The following is a 5,939-nucleotide window of genomic DNA, read 5'->3' as shown; positions in this document are numbered from 1 at the left end:
CTCTTGTTTTGAGCTACTCATATGTTCTTATTTGGCTTATATTGTTTACATAGTAATACTAGATAGTAATAATATCATTGATTATCAAATTTCTATTTAATTAAATCATTTGAGAGTACTATTCTATCTAATGTTATTTTAGAATACCTAAAAGCAAAGAGGTTAATCAGAGATAACATTAGTATAGTTAAAAATTTGATGGGTTGGTAGTGCTAAATGAAATTATTTAACATAACTTTGCACACATTACCTTAGTTTTTTTTCTTTTTTTTTTTAGCCCAAAAGTTAAACTACATGCTTGACCAAGATGATATTGCAAAGAATTAACCTCTTGATCTTTAAGTACAAGAATTATATTTACCCACTCAGGCATCCCCTTTTGAAACACATATTACCTTAGTTTATCTCATATAACTTGAATCAAACGAAGTATTCCATTCAACAATTTTAACACCAATAATTAATTTTTTTTATTTAAAATGTCATCAATGTCGATATAAATTTAAAAATTTTAAAAATTAAAATTAAAATTATCACTAAAACAACTGTGGAGATTGATAATTTTTCTCTCTAATTATTTCTAGTTATATATCTGCAAAGCAAACGTTAAATTTAGTTTAGGGAAAATATAGTGATTAAATAATTTGAGAGATATGAAATAACAAAAAATAAAAAGAATATAATTATTATTCAATCTTCTTTTTTACCCATAAAGAGTAAATTCTCTCGTCCTAAAAACTCTCACACTTCGACCTCACATGATTTTGGTTATTCAATATTTTTCTAACTATTGCCAATAATGTCTCTATTTACATGTTTAAGAAAATGAGGGGGAATGAATTAGTAAACATTATAAAGGGAACATCAAAGGAGTTAAGTTATAATTTTGAAAAAGTGACTTATACACAAAAATCAATGATATATATACACAAATACATGAAATTTATTTATTACATATTCTTATTTTTGTTTACAAAGACAACTTCTTTCTTATAATACATTTGACGATGGTTCTTAAACACATATTTTCAAATGACATTTTGGAGTTTAAGGCAATTGGTCAATTTTTGTAATTATCACAATAGATAATTACTTTGTAAACAACACTTCACTTGGAATTTGGAGTCATGATTTGATTTAGTTTATGAGCTACAATGGTGGAAGAAATGAAATTAATGGATATATAGAGATGGACTCGAAATAAACCAACTCAGTGGAGCGGAGCAAGATGTACGGGTCTGGTTGGACTCGGGATCTGGGGTCAAGTCTCGTGCTTGGCCTAGAACTCAGCCTCGAGGCTGGGTATGGTCAAAGTAATTGCAACTAATTCATTTTATTTTTTTTGGTGGCGCTTAGGAGGCGCGCTCATTAGTATAAATATATCCATGTAGTTGTCTTGTTAAGACATCATCATCATCATCTTTATTGTCCAATTATATATTTTCACTTATAATCGCCATAAAACATACGGAGTACATCAATACAAGATTTGTCTCCGTGACACAGATTTCTTATCTTTTTATATTATTATTCATTTATTTGTCCTATTCTTGAATTATCGGGATTATTAATTCGGGACACCCAAATTAATTAATTAAAGCAAACTGCAAATATCTAAAAACATAATAAGTGTGAACGAAAGTTATACCCTTGATTTATGTCCATTTTTTTCGTTAAGTTTTTTTGTACATTATGCTATAAAGGTTGTACATTAAAATATTTTGAACAAACATACCCCTACCGTTATAACTTTCGTTATCTTTTCCACTATTGTTACCATGCATATGCATCCACCATATATTTTCTTATCTTCTTTCATTAATAATAATATATACACATTAAATATTTGAGTTATATATTAATTATTACATAAATATAAATATCAAATTTATAAAAATGATTTACATTATTATTATTATTATTATTTAGAATAATTTAAATATCTAAAATCTAAATAAATTTAAAATTTTAATATAATGTATTAATATTGGGCACCTATTTTTTGCACATCGCGTATAAAAATACTAATATATATGATAAGGGGGATGAAACTTGAAATTACAATTTCAACCCTTAAATTTTTAAATTTTTGCTCTTTACATTTAATATTTCCATCTCACTTGTTAAATTTATCATCTCGGTGTCATTTTGAAGACGAAATTTAAGTGCATGTATAATTGAAGGACTTAAGTCCACTATATGCATATATAATAATAGAACTAAGGGTCTATTTGGTTCGCACGTGAAAATGTGAATCAAATACTTAGTAATGATAATAAATTTTGGTGAAAGTATGTTGCATGTTTGATAATATGTTGGAATTATATTGATTATCAATATTGATGTTTGGTTATATATGTATGATTCTATAATAAAAATTTTAAATATACAAAAACAAAAAATTAAGACAATTGATCCTAATATATATAATCACATCCAAAGCACTATGAACAAAAAATCAAAACAAAAATTTAAAAGCACTAATTCAAACTTACAAATCAAATTACGAATATAAGATGGAATGATACAATTTTTAATTAGGGGATGATGAGGTTCTTAATTGAAGGGTTAATCAAATCCCATAGTTGTGTCTTAAACAGTTGTCAACCAAGTAATAACTATGATTTTGATTCTAGAGTGTGAACCCATGAACCAAACACGCCTTGAATATATTGTTTTCTCGATTTTAGAATACTTAAACTAACACAATATAGCCCAAGCACTTTGTGCTCAGATGACACTTATGTGACTCTCCTTGAGGGAAGGTCAGAGGATCTAATCCTAGTGGTGGGATATTGACTCTTTGGGCTACCGTACTTAGAGAAAGTGATAGAATATATCAATGTTGCAAAAATCTCTCCTAGGCACCGATTAATCGGTCTAGGCGCCTGACCGGTCAATTAACTATTTCTTTTTTAAATGAGTTATTTCACTCAAAATGACATTGTTTTGAGGGAAAAATTCTAAATTGTTCAAACTCTAGATGTTTTTTAGGTTAATATTTAATATTTTAGTATTAACTATTAAAATATTAAATATTGTATAATTATCAAGTCTTAAAAAATTAAACAAATTTTTTACAAATAAAAAATAAAATAAAAATACACGAGCGCCTATGCGCCGATTAATCCCCGCTTAGGCCCCTGAGCACCAAGCGATTTTCTCAACCATAGAATATATACTACATTGTAATAGACAAAAGTATATTGATATTATGTTTCTTTCATAAAAAATAGACATCTAATTTTAAGAATATAACTATACTTGATTAAACCAGTTTGGTTATATTACTTTATATTCCATTCATTTGAAGTTTATCAACAAATAAAATAAGTTTTGGGGTTGGTGTCAAAATGCAGAAGCATCCAAAATACCAGAAACTCAGATGCGCTTTAATCATCCAATTTTGGTCAGAATGAAGCGGCGACCCAATCACCACTTAGCGCTCACGTCATCACTGTTTCAGGTGCGCCATGCACCAGCCGGGAATCGAACCCGGGTCTGTTCCGTGGCAGGGTACTATTCTACCACTAGACCACTGGTGCTTCCTGATCAATTATGTTAAAAATTCTTATGTATTTTTATAATGTACTCCGTAATTAAAATTCAATCTCAGAAATTTAAATAGTGTGAAATTGAATGTTCAATTTTGGTCTTTTGGTTATATATGTTTTGATCTTTTGATATTTTGTAAAATGTAAATAATGATTTTTATAAATCTGTTATTATTATTATTATTATAATACTGAACAACAGCAACAACAAAAATAATATCAATAATGATAACACAATAGTTGTAGTATTTAGGTATATTACATTTAAAAACAATAACACTTATCTATATATATGATATTAACATAAAGTAAAAGGAAAATTATCAAATAAACCGTTAACGATACAAAATAAATAATTAGACCCTAAACTTTAAAACGTTGTAATTGAACCCTACAACTCTTCAAGTTTATTCAATTGAATTGATAACTTGTTAAATTGATACAATTAGATCAATTAGATAGTAAAATTAAAGGGATAACCAGTATTGGATTTTTTTCAAAAAATTAATTAATTAAAAAATAGATAGCTTCTTGATAGAGAAGTTGGCCATTTTTCTATTCAATATAATTAGACAGAGTACCAGCGGCAGTGTGGGAGCAACCTCTCAAAGTGAGGGGGTTCCTTGTGCGCAGTAAGCACCGGTCTAGCCTCTGTGGTTCATGTTCAGTTGAGTCACCATGATTTACATCCTCCCAAATGCTCTGTCGGGCCGGGGTGTGGGGGGCCCTTAGGGTTGGGGTTCAGCCTTTTGGAAGAATAATTAGACAGAGTAGCAATATGTCTAGCTAGATGGAGAAGTCATGTCCAACTAGACGAAGAAGATGTCCTAGCTTTTTTGTATAGATGATGAGGATACGATATATCTGAATGAATAATAATGAGTCTGTACAGGAGTATATATAGTAGTGAATAGTAAACCTATTACAAGACGAATACTAATAATAATAGGTAACGAACACTAATTACTAATAATAATAGGTAACGAACACTAATGATGATAGAGTCCTAATACTCCCCCTCAAGCACAAGGTGGACTAGCAACAACATTGAGCTTGCCACATAGAGTAGAGAAACGCGGACCAGGGAGAGCTTTAGTGAACACATCAGCGAGCTGATCCTTTGTGGAAATGAAGCTAACCTGCAACTCCTTCTTCGCCACTTTGTCACGAACAAAGTGGTAATCAATTTCCACATGCTTCGTACGAGCATGGAACACCGGGTTGGAACAGAGATAAGTCGCACCCAAATTATCACACCAGAGAGTGGGAGGAGCAGCCAATGACACTCCAAGCTCGTGCAACAGAGAAACCAACCAGGTGACCTCCGCAGACACATCAGCCAGAGCCTTGTATTCAGCCTCTGTAGACGAACGAGCAACCGTGCGTTGCTTCTGACAAGACCAGGAAATCAGATTGCCACCAAGAAAAACCGCAAAACCACTAGTAGACTTCCTGTCAGCTGGATCACCAGCCCAGTCCGAATCCGAAAAGGCATGAACCGCAACAGAGGAGGAAGGACGAATAAAAAGACCAAAGTGCAGAGTTCCTTTTACATACCGCAGAACACGCTTGAGCATAGCCCAATGCTCAGTGGTTGGAGAGTGCATATGCTGACAGACCCGATTCACGGCAAAAGAGAGATCCGGACGAGTAACAGTAAGATACTGTAGAGCCCCAGCAAGACTGCGATACTGCGTGGGATCCGCATAGGGAACCACAGAATCAGAAGAAGGTCGGGACACAGGAACCGGAGTAGCCAACGGTTTACAGTCCACCATACCTGCACGGTTCAAAATATCTCGCATGTATCGCTGCTGAGAAAGAAACAAACCACCATCCTTGGAGACCGTCTCAATGCCAAGAAAAAAAGACGGAGCACCCATGTCACGAATCTTAAACTCCGAGGCTAAGTCAGTAAGAAGCCGAGTAACACACGAAGCATCAGACCCCATAACAAGGATATCATCAACATAGACAAGCAAATATAAACAAATAGAGGCACGAGTATAGATGAATAAAGAAACATCAGTCTTGGAGGGTGAAAAACCAACCGACACCAAGAAAGCATGCAACCTATTGAACCACGCTCGAGGAGCCTGCTTAAGACCATAGAGTGACCTCTGTAACAAACACACATCATCCGGCCGTGACTGGTCTTCATAACCGGGCGGCTGTCTCATGTAAACTGTCTCTGCACGATTACCATTGAGGAAGGCGTTGTGAACATCCAACTGCCGAATGACCCAACCGCGAGAAACGGCTAAAGAGAGAAGAAGCCGCACGGTGGTGGGTTTGACAACAGGACTGAAAGTCTCAAAAAAGTCTTGCCCAGCGACTTGATTGAAACCCTTTGCGACCAATCGAGCCTTGTGCCGCTCAATCGTG

At 33.5% G+C, this 5,939-nt stretch overlaps 1 non-coding gene across 1 annotated transcript; it reads right to left on the bottom strand.

Annotated features, from left to right (window-relative positions):
• Positions 1-3,474: 3,474 nt before the first annotated feature.
• On the bottom strand, positions 3,475-3,545 carry TRNAG-GCC. The gene has a single exon. It is a non-coding gene; the product is annotated as a tRNA-Gly (tRNA).
• Positions 3,546-5,939: the final 2,394 nt, after the last annotated feature.

Source organism: Ipomoea nil, unplaced genomic scaffold (assembly GCF_001879475.1).
Source record: "Ipomoea nil cultivar Tokyo-kokei standard unplaced genomic scaffold, Asagao_1.1 scaffold1421, whole genome shotgun sequence".
In the NCBI taxonomy this organism is placed as follows: Eukaryota; Viridiplantae; Streptophyta; class Magnoliopsida; order Solanales; family Convolvulaceae; genus Ipomoea; species Ipomoea nil.
This window is presented reverse-complemented; position numbering and strand designations above follow the sequence as displayed.